Source organism: Meleagris gallopavo, chromosome 8, assembly GCF_000146605.3.
Source record: "Meleagris gallopavo isolate NT-WF06-2002-E0010 breed Aviagen turkey brand Nicholas breeding stock chromosome 8, Turkey_5.1, whole genome shotgun sequence".
Taxonomy (NCBI): domain Eukaryota; kingdom Metazoa; phylum Chordata; class Aves; order Galliformes; family Phasianidae; genus Meleagris; species Meleagris gallopavo.
Window position 1 is genome coordinate 26,965,651 of NC_015018.2, and position 18,524 is coordinate 26,984,174.

The 18,524-nt window shown below is 41.8% G+C and overlaps 1 long non-coding RNA gene across 1 annotated transcript; it reads right to left on the minus strand.

The window, feature by feature from the left end:
* Window positions 1-1,510: 1,510 nt before the first annotated feature.
* Window positions 1,511-12,371, minus strand: LOC116216902. The gene is made up of 2 exons (XR_004160549.1): window positions 12,284-12,371; window positions 1,511-2,332 (listed from the first exon to the last, which is right to left on the minus strand). It is a non-coding gene; the product is annotated as an uncharacterized LOC116216902 (long non-coding RNA).
* Between the last annotated feature and the right edge of the window lie 6,153 nt (window positions 12,372-18,524).

Here is an 18,524-nt window from a genome sequence, read left to right on the forward strand (position 1 = left end):
ACGCTATTGGCGGAGAAGGGAAGGTCCCGTAGGGAGCGTCACGGCGCCGGGCGGTATGGCGTCACTGTGCTGCGTGCGCATGCGCGGGGGTGGGAGGAACGGGAATGGCAGCGGGGCGCCGGGAATGGCTGCGGGCGGGTGACTGTCAGGGGATGGGACGGGGCTGTCAGCCGGGGACGGTGTTCGGAGACGAGCAGCTGGCTGGTGGGTTCTGAGTGAAATCCCTCTGGAGAGAGCTCGAGGTGCACGGAGGTGCCGGGATTCCTTAGAAGCCCCTTTGCTGATGAGAGAAGTTTGGGGCAAATCTTGAAATGCGACGTGTTCTCAAGCTCTGTCGGTGGTGATGAGACATAAACCTGTTTCTGTGCTCTTCAGCTCACACATTTTTACCAACCGCCAACCAGAGCCAGTTAAAATCGCAGACAGGAGAAGAAAATGTGAAATTTAAGTGCTGGGAAGATAAAGCCTCCCTCCCCCCATCTTGCATAATGTCTATGGGGTGGGAGGATTGAAAAGCTCTTAATGATGCAGAGCTGTGGTTTGAAACTAGAGATTCAGTGTATGAATTTTTTATAGGTCTTGTGACTGGAAGTTGAAATGCCTGGGTGTTTAACAGAGCATTTCTATAGAAATACCAGAGAGGTCATTAGTGCAGAATTGGCTCTGCTCTGTTACAGGCCTTTACCATGGCTAATACAGGCATGTGCAGTAAGAAAGTTTTTGAATTTGCAACTAAATCGCTTTTCAGGAAAGGAATAATATATTCAGAAAGGCAGTAAAGCTTTAGCTTGAGGTCAGGAGGAACACCAGGTGAAAAAAAACAAACCTTTTTCAGATGTTTCATTTGAGCTTTTTCCTCTGTTAACAAGCAAAAGAGAAAAATTGGCACATTTTATGCACCTGATGGCAGCTTAAGAGTCTGAAGCACTGAGCTCAGTAATCACTTTTATCCTTTCCCAGGAACATTTTTATCAAGAGCTGTGTAATCTTGGAGGCTCATTATGAAGCAAGAATTGGGTGGGTTTCAGCATTTTCAATGACAAGGACAGACTGTCAGAATTAGCAGCAAATAACATTAACACGAGTGCAAAAAGGGCTGCAAAAATGTTGTGTAACATTAGGTTGGATTGAAATGATTCAAGAAAGAAAACAAAATCGTGTCATGGTAAAAGGGGAAAAAGGGCTCATCTCCATACCATCTGGAAAGGGCCTCAAGGCATTTATGGCTTTGGCTTCAGTTTAGAAATTACTGTTTGCATTTTCTGGAGGCCTGGATAAATAGAAAGGTGCGTGCAGTTATTCAGTTTCCACTCTGGTTACACAGAGCTTTGTACAGCTGTATGGAATATACTCACCTGCTTGTTCTTTGCACAGCTGTAAATTATTAAATAGGATGCTGCACATGCATAAGTTAGACCTGGTATGCATGGTTGTTTTTTTTTTAAACATGAGAATCATTTGTTAAAGGGAATATTTTACCTATACGTAAGCAAGAAAAATACCCAGAAAAGCCCAGGCATACTCTTTTATTTAGTAAATCAGATTGTAGGGCAATAAACATGTGAATGTAGAGCTTTAAATTTTCAACGTTTTGCAAGAGACTACAGCAGAAATAGTGGACAAGGATTGCAAAATACATAAAAGTTGGTATTGTAGTAGAGAACAAGAAGCATATCTTCACAGTGAATTTCTCACTGCTAGGCAAAGAGTGGTGACATCCTAGAAACATTTGTCTTTTTTCTTCTCATTCATAACTGATACAAAAATCGTTGAGTGATGAAGAGTTTGGAAAGATTTGTTATTTAACCCTAGACAGTGTGACCAGTTGAAAAGGCACACTTTTAATTTGACGTGGCACCAAAAGAGAAATGCCCTTGTCACGAGCTTAGAAAAGCAATTACAGGTGGTGATTTTTCAAAAACAGTGAAGTGGTCTAAATAACAAATTCATTTTCACAGCAGGAAATGCTGGCTTATTTTATAATGAGTGGTTTTAGTAATTTTCTTCGTCGATGTGCTATAATTGTTGCCTGTTTTTGTAATATCTGTTGGCAAAATGGTTTCATTCTTTCCTGGGCCTCCTATTGTTTTTGTATTTTGTGTCTTAGAGACCAGAATTAGATTATCATTTTCACGGTATTGCATGAAACAGGATTTAGAAAGTGATTAGGTAAATACATGGGGAGGAAAAAAATCCACTGCGGTCTGTTAACTACAAAGATTGCTGGAAGTTGCACTGATGACAGATTGCCGTGGTACATCCTTTCCTTTCAACCATCCTCAGGCTTCTACCGTTGAGAGCACTACAGCTGATCTGGTCCAGTTCTGAAGATCTGTAAAAAGGAAAAAAGAAAAGAAATACAGTGATTAGGACTGCCTGCAGTTCTGGCTTTGAACTCTGCCAAGCACAAGGTCATCTACTTATCAGGTGATTCTACATTTTACTGGAGTGAACCTCATTAAAAACACTGAAGTTTGAAAGCATGTCAGACTTCTTTTGATGCCATCTACACTGTCTTCTGTTTCCCCCAGTACTTATTCTGCCCTTGAATGAAGCAGATTGCAGTATAGGAAGAGTTCACCCCACCTTCCTCTGCTCCCCACGAAAGCTTCTTTCCAACTGATCTGTTGTCCATCTCTCTTCTGCGTCAGTATTCATTTTCAGATCCCTCAGGTACAGTTCAGATGACCAATATTCCTCTGCTCCCCGCTTGACCAACTTCTAGTTATTTTTAATGAGGATTTGAGGGATACCAGGGGTACTTTGAGCGATTGTGCCATCTTAGGTGCAACAAGTAAAGCATTTGAGATGGTTATTAATAGAACCATCCTGATCCATTCTGATCAGAATGTGTCAAAACAAATGATAATGAGGGTTCAGATCCAAGGTTTAGTTTGGCCCTAGCACAAAGCCAGTATTTTGACTGAAGCTCATCTTTAATTATCATCAAAAGTACTTTATACTTGTTTAATCGAGAGCTTAAGTTTTGGATGTAAAGGTACTTTGGATACTTACTTCAAGAGGCTCATGTTCAAGCTTAGAGTATCCTGTCTCTTAATTAGGGATTCAGTTGCTATCTCGCCTGACACTGGCTTTTATTATGTCATGAAACAAGATCCTCCTCTTAGGAACTGTAGCTCTGAGATAGCTTATCCAAGATTTAAAAAGAAAAAAAAGCCATTTTAAATGTAAATGTAACAAATTCAGTCTTTTTTATATTACCAGTATCCAAGGCAAATGGAAGATTTCCTTTATTTCCAGCCTGCCATTGCATTTCAAGTCCAGGAACTGCTCTTTAATTCAGACGTGAGATTTGTCACACGTATGCTCCTTCATGCTGCATCTGCTTCCCTGGCTTCTGGTTTTCATGTAAATGATAGCTCTCTTAATCTTCAGAAAGTGAAAAGTTTGGGATTGTTGTTACCACATTTGTCATTTAGCGCTCACTCACTTAACTTTCCTGTACATTTTCTGAAATAGTTTTGCCATCCTTCATAAGACAGCCTCCCCAAGGCCCTCTTGCCTGTTCCCACATCAGCTCTCTAAGAGCTGAAGATGGTTTTAGCTACTTCCCCTAATACATTTCAAGTATAATTACATGATGATCAATATGTTTTAGATGTTCCACAACCTCAGATTTTAATTTTTTTAATGCTTGGCTCTCTTCCTGGGTTATTTCAAATCAGCCCTTGACTGACACAAGAAGCCTCGATGAACTGCATTAAAAACAATTTCAAATTTGTGGAAGGGCTCAATGCCTGAAGAACTGATGCACACTTTAGAGACAAACTCGTCCATCTGAGCATGGAGCAGTAGGTTGGCTTTGCTTTGCATTGGCAGCAAGCAAGGGAACTGCAAACAGAAACATTAATTCACAGTCTTGTTTCTGTTCCTCCCTGGTAACAGGGTTTTACAACAGGCTTCCTGTACCTGTATTGATTTTTCTGGAGTCAAAGAACAAAAAGATAGAGCATGAGGACTCACGTGACCAGCCTTTAAGCAGGTAGTTTTATCACAACGTGTTCTTGCACAAACTCAAGCAGCATAAGGACATGACCTGAAGACTTTCAATGAAACTAATAATTGCAAACCTAACTCTGTACACCCCAGCTTTATATCTATAATAGTATATTACTCTGCCAGCTATGTAAGACAAATGGCTGCATTACTGAAATCTACATAAGAACTATCAGTAATAGATTTATGCTGAGAAAGCACAGTGCTGCCATTCCTGCCTTCATCCTGTTACAGTTTATTTAATGGTCTGGTTTCATAGTACACTGTGCTGCTTCTGTTCAGAATTTGTTCAAAGCAAGGCAAACACGAGCCAAATTTGAATGCATCTACGAACATTACCTCATGTTTCATCCTGAAAATTGTCATTTAGAAGGGCAAAAGCGACCTGTAGTTTCACAAGCATTTTGCCACTTGGAAAGCTGTGTGACACAGCCTTCCCCATTCTTAATCAAAGGATAATTTTCCCATTTTAGGACAGGCTGTCTTCTTGTAGCTTCAGTAATGTACCGAAGGGTGGAGGATTGAAAAGGCAGAATTCAGGTCTGCAGGCTGACAGAAGGGAGGAACTTGTCTGCTGTCCTCAGTACCTCAGCAAATCGGTTATAAATTCTACCCACCAACTGCAGTTATTCCAGCAGTTTTAGAAGCATGGCTGTAAAACCGCAGCTGCCTGAAGTGCTGCGTTGTACACTTCTACTTGAATTTACTTATTGAGCTGTCTGTCTAACAAATGGAAAAATTGAAGTAAATATTTTCAATATGAAATTTAAAACTTCTATGAAATAAGCCCCAAAGAAGCTTGGCTTCCTGAATCTGCAAAAAATTTGTCATCCATACAAGGTTATTTAATCCAAGTCAATATTAAAAAATTCAGAGAGATGAAAACTGTCATATATAAGTGAAACTGAAGTTCTTTGAGGGCTGCATTTCCATCTACTGTTATTTTTACTGGAATGAGCAAAGCTTAGAATATTAGAATATGGTAATGCTTTTTTTTTTTTTTTTTTTGGCCAAGATTTTGACTTAACAGCTTTTGATCAGCAGCATTTTCTCAACAGCATTTTTGTAAAGGAGTCCATGTGCATGAGCACAAGCAACGCGTTTTCTGCCTTCGGTACTATGGTCTAATCAAGCCAGCTCAAAGGCAAATGCAGTCTTTCAAGCAGTCAATCTATTTTTATTTGAATGTAACGTATTGAAACTACTCAGATCTAACAGAGAGCTGTAAATGCATGCGCTGCCAACCACATGAATTATAGCCCTTATTTTTATGACGGGATCACTGTTTGTCACCAGCATTGCTACAACCCTACACACTTCTGCTACAGAAAAGGGAGCATGTGTTAAACAAGGGGTATCTGCAAGGGCAAGAAGCAATCAATAGGGTACTAAAACTGCACACTTACAGTTCTGTAAGAGTTGAAAACCCAAGTACACCTCCTCACTACCACGACTTGCATGCTTCTTCATACTGTCTCGTACAAGTGGGAGAACTGTCAGTTTCTACTAGTCTGAGTGAGAAATGCTACCTATGTGGAATGTAATCAATGCACATCACGTACTATGGCTATAATAAAGGTCTCCGTAGCAACATTAAGAACAGTTATTTTTAAATGTTCTACCTTAGTCTCATGTTCATGGTTTTTTTAAACACAAATATTAACTGTTTCCACTGCAGATGTTGCTATGAGCTCATCCAGCAGAACTCCATTGTTGAGGCATGAAAAAATGATCCCTACTTTTTTTTTTTTTTCCCCTCATAGATTACTGCAGGCTTTTTTCCTTTGCAGTAAGTAAATATTGTATAACTGTTTATTGACATGCAGCTGGTCTGGAAAATTAACCTGTAAGAACTTCCTCTTCTGTCAGAAGGAGTAAGGGAATAAGAGAATATGACAAAATTAGTGAGGAAAACCTGAGCCCTCAAATGGATTTTACACAATCAATGGAAAACAAATAGAACAGCAGATAGAATAGCACAGTCTGCTCAGGAGTGGGTCTGGGGAGACAGAGGAGCAGGAAAGGTGGTGAGGAGGAGGAAGGAACTGGAAGGCACCTCCCCAAGCTCCCAGCTGCCCACGAGCACTGCAGCAGAGGAGAGGCTATGAAAGCAGAGCTTGGGAAAAGAAGGAGGAACAGAAAAAACAGTTGGTTTTATCTCAGGAATCAGAAATTGCTGCTTCTGGAGGAGGAGCAGGAAGAGAGATAATATTCTTTTTCTGAGAAATGAAGCAGCGTGTTGTTGGTTTTTTTTTCCCTTGCATGCCTGTCCTTCTGACCTGTTTCCCAAGAGCTTCATCCCCCGCTGAGGTAAACCTAAAGCTGAGTTAAGGCTGGCATGGGTTTCCAGACCTCCTCATACCTGGCATTCTTCTTTGTTATCTAAAGCCAGTCCTGTCGTTTCCCCTGGTTTCTCACCCCTACAGAAGGCAAAGTGATTTTCAGGGAGAAATGCAGATTTTAGACAGCTGAATCAGGCAGAAAGCAGGCTAAGCTCAGAGCTGTATTTAGTGTAGTTGCTGCATTTCTGCAAAGGAGCAGAAAGTGCTTCCTTTTCATTGCTACCTTCTCAAGAGATAACCAGCAATGGCCAGTAATAGGAATAATTTATGCACTGCAGTACACAGGAGTGACATAAGGCTAACACAGGCATATATTGCACAAGTTAATTGGATTCATTAATAGTATATAAATATATGTATAAATAGTATATAAATAACAACAAAATACTGGACTTTGTTAATAGACTTCTGAAATGCTAATCTTTCATTAGCTTAAATGCTTAAAACAGTCTGGTGTTACTGTTTGTACTGAGATGGAGGGAGCACAACCCAGGGAGAATGAGACTATATTCATCTTTTACCCACTCTGTCAATATACACACCTCTCTGCTCGATCATTGGAGGGGCTTACGCTCAAAGGACATCAAAGTAAGAGGAAGAGACTGCTACAGATAAGCATGTATAAATTATATGATAAGGAGGGAGGCTGGTTTTGGCAAGAAGTCTTGTCAATAACAGGGTGTGAGCAAATGCCGGAACAAGTAAAAGTGAGCTCTACCCCACGCTACATCTCTTCAGGAAGGACCAGAGTCCTTTAACATACACAAAGAGGTGCGTCCTGGTGCTGCACAATTGCTTGGAGTGAAAAAGCTGTTATCAGCCTCCTACCCTATTCCCTCAAAGAGCTGCATTTGGGGCTGTTCCTCTCTTTCGCTGTTGTTAGGAGGGGAGCACTAATTTCTTCAGCTGATTACTGTTCTGTTCTGGATTGCAATCATCTAGGAAGTTCTCCTTCAGGACTGCCTTAACCCTTTTCTCTTACACCTTTAGCTGAAGAGTTTTACTGGGAAAGCCTAGGAGAGCCCATCAATGGCATTTAGCTGAGCTGTCTGTATCTCCAGGAAAAGGGCAGCCATCAGCAGCTCTGTAAATGCTTAATGTAATGGGCACAGCTACTAACAGTGTGTGGGGGAGGAGGAGAGTAACTTAAGATGTGGGACCAACTGCAAGATCTGTTCAGGATCCATGCCAGAGAGCAGCTGGATGAAGCCTGCTTCACTGTAGGTTCATAGGCAAGCCGTGATTTTACATAGGAGATTTGTGGGCATTAATACTTCCTCCACACCAGTTGCTCAGTGTATCTGATGCTGTAACATGATCTTGCCAGCTTTCTCCTTGCTTAAAAGGGCACTGTCAAGGACATTTCCAAGTATATGCTAAGTTAATTGTGAAATCAACTCAGAAGGGTGAAAATATTGCTTTTCTACAAAACCAAATTCTTCTTTCTTTCCTCCATCTACTCTCATTAGCATGACTCTTCCAATAGCAACTGTGTTTCTAAGTATTTTTTCTTCGCAAGATGCATTTACTGGCAAAGACAATTTACTTGACACAAGATAGTCACCTTTAAGAGCATGCACAGGTTCCAATTTAGGTGAAGGAAGAGGTCACAGAAGCAGTGAAGAGAGGCTGTTAAAAAGTTATTGCTGCTCTGCCACGCACCATTGACTTTTCCCATCTACTATCTCAACTTTCTACTTTTAGTAGCAATATTGGTAATATCACTGGCTTTTTTTTATATTTATGTGTGTGTGTATGTATGTATTTGGTATTGTTTTCTTTATTTTGACAAAAGCATTATCTACAGAAATAGATTTCTTCCCACCTTGTTCACTGTTTGGGCTCAGCTTGTTATTCTGCACCTGGGCTCCAGCTTTTGGGTGGATTTGGAGCCTGCTTCATCCCTACATTCAAGTACATTGTTGTAACTGGTTATCAAACACAAAGAACAGTCCCATAAGTAGCCACCAGGGCTCCTGCCCTCACTCTCACCTCAGACTCAGTTAAGTTGCTTCCCATCCTCCATAGGATGCTGTTACCCAAATCCTATGAAAAGACTGAGCTTAGCTCTGTAAGACTTCAAGTCACACCTGATAAATGTACTTAGGAAAATTACAAGCTGTTTGGATAATTTGTTAATGAAGGTCATGTGGGCACATCTGGGACAGCTCGAATAAATACCCTTGACCTCTGTTCTTGTTGGGGGAGCTGAATGCAGCCCCTGTTCAGGCTCCACTGCAGGAAGCTGTGCTATGCTCTATCAAAAGGGCCACAGGCCAAGTGAGGGTGCTGCGGTCTCTCACACTGCACTTTCTTTCCCTGTGGCTTAGTGACTCATGCTTCACACTTCCTTTTTATCCCATTTTGCAGCATTACGAAGAACCCTTTTGTAGCATAGGCAAGCATTTAGAAACACTTGGTTCTGGTAAACAATAAAAAATGTTTCTTGCTAGCTATTGAGATGTCAGATTCACAGCTTTTCTGAGGAATGCGTATCTTCACTCAAGCACATCTCCTCTCCATAGCCCACCGCTCACATGTGGGGCCCAACTGTCAGCAACGGTACTCAGCAACACCACTGATGTACTGAGCGCTTCACTAGTCCAGAATCCCTGATGAATGATGGGAATTTGCAATAGCTGATTCTTATCATCTGAAGATTTTATGCTCAATGAATTTAATGCATTTTTTTGTTTTGTTTTGTTTTGTTTTTTACTTACTTTTATCTGAGAACAAGACTGACTTTTTTTGGCATTGCCTTGGTTCATCCTTGGTTTTAGCTGGCACCTGCTTGCTCATTAGCTCATCTGAGTGTTCAGCTGGTCTACTGACAGTGTGTGTGTTCTTGTCCACAATGATGAAATACAAGGAGGAGAACTTGATAACTTGTTATTAGTAAGTGCCTTAAGATGCCAGTGAGTAACACAAGAGTTTGCTGGACATATCGATCCAAACAGACACTAACAGAACTGAGAGGATGGTCACAAGAAAATATATTTTCACATAGGTTAAGAATGGAAGGAGACCTCCATCTTTTCTTATTACATATGGACTGGACCTTCATGCTCACACACTTTCCAGAACAGTGGGCTCTAAAACTTAGTTCTTCCTGAGTATACTGAAAGACACAAAGCCCGTACTTTCTGCAAAATAGCTCAGCATCAGAAAGTCAGAACATAGAACAGTAAAGAATACTAAATCATTATGTCTTGTCAACGTTTGTCCACTCAGGTTTCCTGTAATGTAACACTAAATCTAGCAACAAAGTACCGGAAAACCTAAGTGCAATTCCTTCACAGGCAATAACCTGCCATTATACCTTGTCTGAATGCTTAGTTTCAGTACTACTTATTGATGTTAACAGGAAGGCTTTATAGTTGTGTAGGCAAACTCAAGCAATTATTGCAATGAAGAAATCTTTCAGCATCTTCCCTCTTCTTGCTCCAGATTGAGTCCCCACTGAGTCAGGACCACCACAAGAAAGCTTGACCTCATGCAAAAAACTACACAGCATGAGATGCCTTTTTTTCATATGTGGCTAATAATACAACTGCATCATTTGTTAGGGAGTGAAATCCACATTTCTGTACATCTTTTGAAGAGCATGAGTGTGTTTTCCACCACTCAGTTGAGTTCCCTCACCTGTAGATAATGAACTGTTGTCTTATTTTGTTTTATGACAGAGGTTCTAAGAAGGTAATGGAAAGAAAATAAATGAAAGCCAACATCTTTTTGCATTCAGAAGAGCCTGTGAGAGGTCCAGGTAAAACCAGCATTGAATCCACTCACCCCCACTTCCTCTAGGGGGGACTCACTTCTACTGGTGGCATTGACATCAATACAGAGCAACTATCCTATTTCCCAGTTGTCTCAATAGCTGAGACACTGCTGGATAGATGCACAAATTCTTCTAGCTTAAGTTAATGCATGGTTATGTACTTTACCAGTCCCTTTATATTCCTCTTATTTCTTCACTGGGATCTGGGTTGGTCCCTTTATATGGCCCTTAGAGTCAGTGCTGCATTTTCTTCTCAAGGAACATTCATACATTGTTTGGAGTTCCAGTGTATAATGGAAAGAGCTTTCTGGCACAGCAACAAATAAATTAATAAAAAATAAAAATAAAATAATTTTTAAAAGAACAGTTCAGGTGTTCTTTCTTTTTCACAAACACTATTTTCTTGGTGATAGTTTTAGGAGCAATAGGCAAAAAATGAACTCGAGCCTTACTAACATAACTGTATTGCTACCAGTTGCCCCTGTTTAGGCTTGGTACGTGCCTTTTAAGTGCCTACATGAAATCAGATAACAATGCAGTTTTATTGTTCCAGCTGTACTCAACACAAGTTGACCTTGTCAAGGGAGCTGGGCAGTACTATTTATAAAAATAGTACTTTATTTTTTATAAATACAGTATTTATAAAAATTAAGAAAGAGGTCTTGCATCTCAAACATCAGGTAGCAGTAGTGATCTTTCCTCCTCCCCACAACAATCTCAAGATTTGGAGAAAGATTGGAGCATCCAAGAATTCCACCACGTTCCCAGACAGTGCAATACATCACCAGCTCACTGCCTTTTGTCTTCTCGGTCAGTGGCCACTCTATGCTTCTTCTGTAGATGTGTCACCTAAGGACCACATCCATACCAGAGATTTGAAATAATAATCATCATCATCATCCAACCATGCCTTTCGAGTCTGATTTCTTACTGAACTGCCAGGCCTACTCCAAGAAAGAAAATCTCACTATTTGCACTGTGTTCAGCCAAGTTTAATCCTATTATTTTCTATAGGATGACAGATTTACCCCTACTAGACTTACTGCCTCATAAAAAAAATGCTAGAGATCAGCCTTGCTCTCTTATTTCTTTCTTCCTTCCTCTCATTCGACCAGTTTCGCCACCCAACCTGGCAGTGATTATGTAAAACTTTCCACTTTTAACTCCTCCGTTACATCCTGGTATTTTTTTTCAGATGTTACTGAAAAATCTCATGTATGTTAGTGGCAATCTGTCCTGGCTCATGGGATGTTTAAAACCCCGATAGAGTGGGCTACCCAGGCAATGGCTCACATAGTGGCTAAGAGTATATGGAGGCAGTCACTGTTTAATAGCTTCTGTTTCCTTTGCAAGAACCAGACTTATGGATAAAGACGAATTCTGTTCAGCACATTAAGAGAGAGATAGTAACTTTATTACTGCAATATTGGAAGTTCTTTGGGTGTAATATTTATGATTAATTAAGAAATTATCCCATTTTTTTTCCCGAAAGAACCAGAGTAATGATTTTTTGAAGATACCTATCTTAGTTAGAAATTAATATGAATGATCTACAACATGACTAAGTACTAGCAGAGTAAAAATAATTATAAGCATTTGGTGCTTTAGCATTAAATGATATGAGCTTGCTGCCATCTGTGTCTTATTTGGAGCCTTAGCATCTTTTAATCCCAAAGGAGGACTAGCATTACTAAGTAAGTAAATAAGCATTACAGGAAATGGGAGAAGGGGAGAAATGAGAGCCATCCTTATAATCGCAAAACAAAAAGTCACATGTTACAACTGTCATCACAGTGTCCTAAAGCCCCCACCCTGAGCAGGCTCATCGGATGGTTTATTGTCCTGCTATCTCAGATAAAGTATTAGCAGGATCTGAAGGGCTGCCTTATTTGCCTCTGTTTTTTAGTTTCTATATGTGCGTTTTTAGACTCTGTACACTTAGTCAAAACATCCACATTCTAAAAGCAAACAGTGAGTAATGAGCAGGGCTTTTAACCCAATACTTCCCACAGCTACGGGCTGAAGTTTGGCTCAGTGCTCAAGCACCTCGGTGTAACACCCTGACTCAAGTGCTAATCAAGTACATCAGCGTCATAAAACAGGGTTCAAAAGCAAGGCAGTTCCTGCAGTGTAATGAGTTACTTACCGTGTGTCAGTGGAGCCAGATGCTCTTGGTCTGTCCCGTGTTTGAGGAAAAATGTGTTCATTGACATGTCAGCAAAAAAAAAAAAAAAGATTTAAGATAATGCATTTTTGCCACGTGTTTGTGAGGGTCTGGAAGTACACGTGTGGTTGAGCCCCCAGCCTCAGCGAACACACAGCTGCTCTTTACCCAACAGTAACGTGATTATCTGCCTGAACCCTGGGCTGAACCGCAGCAGTCAGCTCAGACTGGAATTCAGCAAGAGGCAGGAGGCTGTCAGGGCATCTGTAAATTTAACTTCTTACATTGCAAGTGAGAAACACTATTCTACTGAGGATTTAGTTTACAGAGTCACAGTGTCAGCACTTCAGTTAAGAAAGGCGTACTGTCTCTTCAGGGAGAGCTGAGAATTTCCAGTTTCACATTTAGTAAGTAGAAAGCATTCTGTGCGTAGGTGCTGATGTGTTGTTTTCCTGGCTGCACACAAAGCTGGTAGGTATGTTTCTAACACAGAGAGCAGGAGTAGCAAGCTGCTCTCCAAATACTCTGAATCCCACAAAACAGCTGATTCACGACTCAGAGGCCCAGTGCGTATTCTTGATCAGCAACTAAGTCACTCTGAAATCCTGGATCAGCAAGAAGTGAAAAGCGTGGCTCTGATCCAAGAAAGCATATATGTGTGTGCCTTCTCAAGGTCAGGGAGCTGCTTGGATGCTTGAGGAATGTGCTTTGCTGTATTTAGCACTTTGTGGGTTGGAACACTGAGATAACACAGCAAGAAAAAACATCACTCGTGAAGTAGGGTTGCCAAGAAGGGGTTGGGCTACAAGATCTCGTATCTGTTCTAAAACTGTGAAAATAGTGCTGTTAAAGTTTTGATCAGTGTCTGCATTGGGAAAATTTCATACACATCCCCTCAAAACCAGCCAACCAACCAACCATTATCAGCTGTTTCCTGACCCTTTCACACGCAAACCTTGAATCTGTAAAACCTCTGTACGGTGAAGACAGCCCCTTTGTTCAGACAGCACTGTCAGAAGGTAAGAAGCCAAAGAGAAAAAACCATCCAAGAGTCCCAAAGCCCTTTAAGAAAACTGATGGTGGTGATGGTGCTGGTGACACTGGCAAGTTGGTGATGTGTGCAGGCAGTCCAAGTTCTTCCACAATACTTTAACTCACTTCCTTGTTGAGCAAATAAAGCTCAGCCCAAATGGGGCAAGAACACTCCACTGTGGGGGCAGAGCAGAGCGAGAGCTCCAAGGAAAAGAAATTCACAATACCTCTAATTAGCAACAAATCCAGATTGCTCTAGCACAACCAAAATTGTTACAGCTGTCTCAAGTTGTGGCCACTGGATGTCACTACTGATCCATTTCAGAGTACCAGCAGATTTTTTTTATGAGAGCAAAACAAAAACCATCTTAATTTGGAGAGAATGAAATACTACTTTAAAAATTAATACTGGTCATGAGAACTTGTTAGCTCATTTTATTAAGTCAGCATAGCAAGCCTGTCATCATGTATATGAATGCAGGGCAGTACACACACACACACACACACACACACACACACACGAGTTCGTTTCCTTGCATTGCCAACTTCTCACAGGGGAAGAGAAGGCCAATCCCTTGGGATTGAGGGGAAGAAACTTTTCGGGCAATGACATCACATAAAGCATGGATCCAAGGCCAGTGTGGAGCAAGAGCATGTCCAGGCTCATGGGCTGGGGGACCTCAGGTAGGAGCTGAGGACCATCTGATCATTACCCCATCTTTCTCTACTAAAAAACAATCCAGATCAACTTTCTTGGGGATGAGATATTGATCCTACGTATTATAAAAACTTTTAGAAGCAGTAGAAAGAAAGCTCACTAAAGATTGATTCTCTGTAGAACACCTCTATCATGCTGGACAATTGCATAGATATGGAGGAAGAGGAAGGTCTGCTTTGGGAGGCTTGTAGTAAGGAGGTAACTGAGATGGGAGGATGAAAAGATCTTTATCTGTGATATTTTTGCTCTGCTGGCATCCCCACAGACAAGAAGGGAGGTGATCTGATAGGAACAGAAGAAATGAGGCACCAGGGAGGGGGGAAAAAAAAAAAAGAAAAAAAAGGGATGAAACTGAGGGTTGATAGCAGGAGAGGGAAAGTGAAGGATCTGCTGGAAAAAAATCACATAGGAAACATTATGAAATCAGGAATCAGCCTTGCTTCCCATCAGGCCAGACCATACACATTTATATGCACCCTGATGAGTGCTCCTGTGCCCGCACCAAAGTCCCACCCCATATCAAGGCTCCTAGCCCTTCCCAGAAGAAGGCTCTCTTCTCTATTCTTCACTAAGCTTCACTAAGCTTTCATCATCCAAGCTGAAAATTTCTTAGATTTCTGCCTCGAGCTGAGGGGGAAATAAAAAAAAAAAAGGGGGGGGAGGGGGACTATTAATCTGTTTTTAAGAAAGAAAATTTTAGAGAAATCATATGTACTCAGTAGAGACTTCTAGAAATTAACAATTGGACTCATCCAAGATTTATCCCCGATGGGCAAGCAGGGGTCCCCAGGCTATTTTTATGCCAGCCTCAAATGCTGCAGTGAATAAATGTGAACACGAGGCAGGAGCTGAGGCAAGAAGGGAAGGGAAGAGCTGGCATGAAGATTTGGGTAATGCTGAGCCTTTATGGGAAGGAGGGAACCAGGGATGAGATGGGCTTGGGAACTGGCCTTATGTAGGAAGCCTAGGAGATCTTGAAGCCTGAGTGACATCCTGGGAGGAGAGAGGATAACTGCACCAGTCCGGTTAGAGGAGTAAAGAATTGATTTTATGCACAAGATGGAATTAAGTTGCTGCAGGCAACCCAAAATCATTGTCTTTGAACTCCTCCTTGCCTTCTTGTGTGTAATGTTTGGAGTGTTTTGAACCAGTTTGGGGTGGGTGATGTTCAGGGTAGCCCAACTGTTTTCAGCAGTAGAGCTTTGGGTTCTTGAACTCCCCTGCAGGCTCTGGAGGAGCAAAGCATGGCCTTAGAGCATCCTTACCCAGCCCAGGAGACCAGACTGGTGTGGATTACATCAACTCGATGAACGACTTGATATACCTGAATAAATATAGTGGTGATGAGCTCTCAGCTATCTAACAGAGCTGGGGATCTAACGGGACTGAGCCGAGGCTCTCTGCACCACCAGGCTCAGCAGCAGCTTCGCAGCCCACTGAGCTCATTGGAAACCTGAGAAACTCATCTGATTTCTGCTTGGAAGTTCATTTTGATTTAATCAGTCTGGCATTTTGCCAGTGGAAAATTTTTCCACTCTGAAATTTCCAGGCCAGTTTTAATGAAAGCTAATGGACAACACAAGGAGGTCTTCTGCACAGCTCCTTTTCTCCTTCTCTTTGCTTACATGCAGAGCCATATTAATGCCATGAGGAAATGACATTACATGCAGAGCTATATTGGTGTCATGCACAAGACAGGTACTTCAGTTACTCAGATGAATTTGCTCAGGAAAGAGTCATATGGGATCTGTCCCATGTTCAGCCTGATCTGAACATGGAACCAGTTACCTGGTTGGTAACTTTGCCCAGGGCAGTAGATTGGAGCTCAGTGATCATTAAGATCCCTTCCAACCAAAGCCATTCTATGATTCTACCATTCTATAAGATGGAAAGGATGAAGAAAAGGGAAAAAACAAACAAACAAACCCCACAGAAAACCCAGAAGACACAATGACCAGACCTGCACCATTTGGCCATTATGTCTTCTCAGCCTGAGAAAGCTACTGCACTTCAGTCCCGCTGCATGCAGTGGCTGTAGGTGCTGGAAGCTTTTTAATAGAGAAGTAAACAATGTGAGTGAATGGATGCTGGAACCACAGCCAGCAGCCCTTATGCTGTGCCAACACATCCTTCAGCTCTGCAAGTAGTCCCATTGGTTTCAATAGGATTACTTGCAGGGTAAAGCTACTCAGCCTGAGGCAGGGAATCTGATCCCTTGTTTTCAGCTGAAGATGTAAACTCTGGGACAAAGATCATTTCGATTTCACAGAGGCTCAGCCTGGCTTTCGCTCAAGCTAGGGGAAAAGGTGACCGTTCTGTAAAGCAATATACTGCCACAAAGCCATTTATCAGTCTAAAAAGGAGATTTAATAGCAAGCTTAAAGTCATATTTCATAAGCCTCGTTTCAAAAATCACACTATAGATTAGTAAAGACAAACTTTCCTAGCAGGAAAGCAAAGAGACAGAGCTGGCCAGAGCTCTCCACAAGGCATTGGCAGGACCCCTCCTTCACCTCCCAAGCCTTAAGCATCAGCTGCATGCTCCCCTCCTCTTCTGGAAGCATTACTTTGTCCCATGGAAACTTGAGTATGTAAGATAAGATGTAGAAACTCTCACCAGCTCTTTTTATGAGCATTGTAAGAGATGTCAGATGATTATCTGAGACCTTCCCAACAAACCCACAGCTACGGGGGGAACACAGGGAGGCTGGCAAGACAGGGAAATCCTGTGGCCAAAATACTTTTGGAGAGAGCAGTTTCTCCTCCCACTTGTAGAGACCACACTTAAATATTTGTGGTATCGTAAATATGCTCTTCTAGTGTGTGCAACTAATAGGTCTCTGGAACACATCTGGTGTTGGTGGCTCCGGACTGGCTTGGAGCAAGGTAAGGAGCGTCCATGTGTGTAGTGAGGGTGTGGGGCTCAGTGCTGCTTGGTTGGATCTCATCCTGCTGCCTGGGGTTAGAAAGTGCAGTTCTCTATCACTAACCTTGATTACTATAGATAAAGTGTGATATATAGGGAGGATAAGCTGCTACCATAGGGATAAAACAAAACAGACTGCTAGATGCTGATAGGTTGTACAGCCACTTACATATGCACAAAATTGATAGAATATCTTCTCAAAATTGATGATAAAAACATAACTGGTAATGCTCTGCTTTCTCTCAAAATGCAGTGATTTTATTCTAACAGCATCCCATGAACAGCAGCATGAAGTCTTAGTTCCCTTCTTTAGGCAGTTTCTTTCTGTGGAGAAGGGGACTTTGTTTCCCCATGCACTTGCTCTCTCTAGTGCTGACTGTAGCTTTAGAGAAGTGCCTTCAGTCCCAACAGCTGAGGTCCATCCCTTGGAAGAAAAATAAAGTGAAAGATGTGATGGGTTTTCCCTGTGCAGGCGCAGCGTAGGAAGATTTTAATGACTTCCTTCTTGTCAAAAGTGCACATGGATTGCTGTGCCCTGAGTGTGAGAGCAGAAGTGATTTCTTCTCAGGTGTTAGGAGGTAGGAAAGAGAATTGCAACAAGAACCTACCTCATCAGCGAGGACACTGAGATGTGGGATCTGTGACCAAACAAAAGTGAACCTGAGTCACAGGAACCTTTGTGTTTATAAGGCAGCTTTTATCAGAGAACGTTTTACCAACTCAGAGAGGCAGAGGTAAAGACACAAACTGACACCGTGTTCGACTTCCCCCAGTGATGTCACAGAGCCGAGGTCAGGGTTTGGCCCCACATGCTGGGCTTCCACATCTGTTCCCTCACAAATGGAGATTGGACTCCACTGAATAGATGGTAACTGATGCACAGAGATCATGGGGACTTCGTCCAAAGTCAGAAATTGAGCACATTAAAGAAGAAAGACCCAAGAGTTTTGACTTTGTGTTCTAACCCTAAGGAAAACTTAATTTGGCACAAGCAGCTGCATGATCTTAGGGCTTCTGCACGAGCAGGGAGTAGTTTGCTTAATGAAATAATATCCCAGGCACACACGAAGAGCAATTACTTGCTCTCCTATAAACCCTCATGTATTCATCTAGAAAAAATGCTCATGACTCAGTCATCTGGGATGGTTCAAGCTGCTCACCCTGCAGCGGGAGGCGTAGGCATGGCAATGGTGAAGTTAAAAAGGAAGACACATGACCTCAATTACTCACAGGGAGTCAAATTATGATCTCAGATACAGCAGTATAAATCCAGAGTCATTCCCCCTGAAGTAATTGGCATGATACCGTATTTCTGCAACATACGGGAAATCAGAAACGCGGTCTACAATCTCGCTATGTCTGTGGAGCTTTATGCAGAGAGGCTGTGCTCTCCAGCAATGCGTTATTAGTTATGGAGGAGAAAAAAGTTGGAAAACGTACAAGGTAGGAAAATATACTGAGTTTCCCTGTAGGAAGAGCAACAATTTATTACCTAGTTTTGACAACATACTTAATAGCAATTTCACTTTTTTTTTTTTATAAAAGCA